Source organism: Hyposmocoma kahamanoa, unplaced genomic scaffold (assembly GCF_003589595.1).
Source record: "Hyposmocoma kahamanoa isolate Upper Pololo Valley unplaced genomic scaffold, ASM358959v1 157, whole genome shotgun sequence".
In the NCBI taxonomy this organism is placed as follows: Eukaryota; Metazoa; Arthropoda; class Insecta; order Lepidoptera; family Cosmopterigidae; genus Hyposmocoma; species Hyposmocoma kahamanoa.
The window spans coordinates 1,061,144-1,064,348 of NW_020653561.1; positions in this window are offsets into that span (position 1 = coordinate 1,061,144).

The following is a 3,205-nucleotide window of genomic DNA, read 5'->3' on the forward strand; positions in this document are numbered from 1 at the left end:
ATACAAAGATTGCACACCACAAAGAAAATTTCTTCGATGTGACTCTTGTTTTTATATAATACCAAGTGACGGAGGTGAGGTCTATAACAGTTGCAAAGATCTGAGAGGCACTGCCACTACGCCCGTCACCCTGAGACGTGAGTAGACAAGTCCCAAGTGACTGTGATTTCACCAACACCCTTACCCTTCAAAACCGGAACTCAGTAATGCTGACATCACTGCTTGGCGGCAGAAATAGGTAAGGTGGCAGTACTTCCCTGGACGAACTCTTCCACAAGGAGCTCTACTGCTACTTCTTCTACTTCTTACTCCTATTGTGTTCTATTTCTGCCGTCTACTGACTAAAACGCGTCTAAGTGAGAAATGGTCAAATATCCGTTTTAAATGGCAAAAATTTGAGCACAAAATTCTATTTTAAAAACAGTTATAATTAGTTAACGAGTTCGACTTATCGGAACTTACCCTAACGATGCATAGCTGAAATATCATTAAACATTTCAATATTCTAAAACTGGGTTATGGCTTTTTGTGCGCACTTTAATGTAATAATAAATAGCAATAGCGTAATCAAGCGCAAAATATAGCACCAAACCTTAATTGCTAAAAGTAACGTTTCACATTGTTTTAACCATGCTATAATTATTGTCACGTAGAAGATAGCGCCATCTATTAAATGATAAAAATAAATCCTTACTGATTACTTTACTTGCTAGCCATTGACTTACAAATAAATGGACGACGGGTCTAATACAAAAACCACGAAAAAAATGTCCCAAGTCAACCTATTTAAACGTAGTGACATGTCAAGGAATATGAAAAAGCTAAAACGTTTAATTTAAATTGTAATGTCATCGCAGTACTGTCTAATTTTGCTTGCTTCGCTGTCAGTCGAACAAACGAAGACTAAAGCGTGAATGACGGTCTGTATACGATTTTAACGCCCTATAAGTTCGGACACTTTTTAGCGCGGACCCGACGTCCATATAATTGTAAGTCAATGTTGCTAGCGTACTACTTACATAGATTGATAGCAATCGACGCCTTGAAACTTTATTATATAACTTGATGGCACTTGTTTCAATTGACTAACAGTACTCGAAAGTGAAACAAAAGTGACGTTAAAATTTTAGCAACTTTATTTCTTTCAAATCATGATTGCCATTGTTATTTTTGATTTGAACATCATAATTTGAACTATGTGGGTGAATATTTGAAGATGTACATATTGGACGTCAGAAAAAATAAACTAAATATTGACTCAATTATGAAGGTTTATTGGTTTACCGTAAAGCTTGTGGTACTAATATAATAAAAAAAAGGAAGGCCCACTTTTTACACTATTATATGGGTATAATATATGAGTTTTAAATTTTCTACAAACGGTAATGAGAAATTATACAAATGGGAATGAGAATTCTAGAAATGGTAATTAGAATAGTTGAATGGTAAGGAGAAATTATGAATGGTAATGAGAAATAGATATAGATTTCCAATAAATATTACAGAATGGTAATTAGTATCATAGTTCGGATAGGTTGCATAATATTTAATTATCGACGTTTTATTATATATATTTTTCAATAAGGTACTCAATAACAATAGTACTTAAAGTACAAATAATCATCTTGTGAAGGAACATAAAAACGAAACATAACTTGTCATTAAAAGAATTTTTGGTAAAAACTTAACAAATCAGCTTATCAAACCTAGGTTATTCACCGTTAATTATTTTTTTGGGAAATTGTGGGATTTCCCGAATCACATCCATAAAAACTAATAATACTATTAAGTATGACACTTAATTAACACAACAGACCTAGACCATTGATAAGTCATAGGAAGTGATCTACACCTAACACATATAAATCTGTGACGAAAAATGATTACTCAGTAAGACTCCATACAGGTAACATAGGAAATAATGATTAGTTATATCAAACAAAATACACAATTGTATAGGTCTACAAAACGAAATATCACAATAGATAATGATAAAGATTAACTAACATAGATTTTTAGAAAATTGCTCATCATACAGTACTCTTAACTCTCTCTTAACTCTTATAAAAATTACAGATTCTTTGAAAATATCTCACTATCAGTGAACTACTTACTTACTAATTACTTATGAACTATGAGATCACTAAAATATATCATAATCTGAATCTGAATTTGCATCACTCTCAGGATTGGAAGGCGGGTTTAGGATAGCACAAGCTGCATTTGATGATTGAGGGTCGCCAAATAAATCAGTGATGTCATTGACATTTGACTGAAAGGACGAATTTCCAGAAAGGTTTATATTGTCGCTCCCGGAAAGGTTATATTCTTTAATCGTATTTTTTATTCTATCATCTTGTTTTAAATCACACAGCATTGTGACATTACATTCATCTTGAAATTTCTTTTTCAACAATTTTTTACTTAGTATTTTTATATTACTGGCCTTATCACTTGTAAACTTGCAGGATCGATCAATTATTTTAGGCTCCAAGTGATCTTTATTGTCAGGCTTAATATCAGACAGTAATGTGACGTTATTTTCATTGGTTATTTTCTTTAAAAGGACATTACTAATAACTTTGACTTTACTAATTCCTTTTATTTTTGTAGAATCATCGAGGTCAAAAGTCTTGTTTGGGTCCAGTTCTTTATCCTGATCTAATTCTGTTGATGTTGTAGTTGTAGCCAATTTAATGTTTTCTGATTTCTTCTTTCGCGGAACATTACTGTTGATATTATCTTTATTAACGCCATCTGCTGTTTTATATTTTGAACGTGTATTGTTTTGTTTATTTGTTTCTCCTTTATCACTTTCGTTTTCTTTGTTGTCAATTTCGTCACGGTAACATAGCTCTCCAACAAACTTAGTGTGTGTACAGTCCGAGTTCAGGCAAATAAAGCAACTAGCCTCCCTAAATATTAGAAGCTCCGATTCTTTTTGCCACAAAACTTGATGAACTTTCATTGTGCCTTGTAACAGTAACAGTTTATCTGACGGTATAAGCAAATCTTTTTCTGCGATTTCATATTCATGAACTGTGACTATTTTAATATTCTGTGTATTTTTTGTGACTACGTCCAAAAATGCGTCCATTGATGCCACGTCTTTACCTTGTGCCACAGCGGCATCAGCAGTGCGCTTGAGAACTGCTCCAACTCCGTCAGCTGCGCCTTTGCCATGAGCAGATTCAAAGTAATTCCA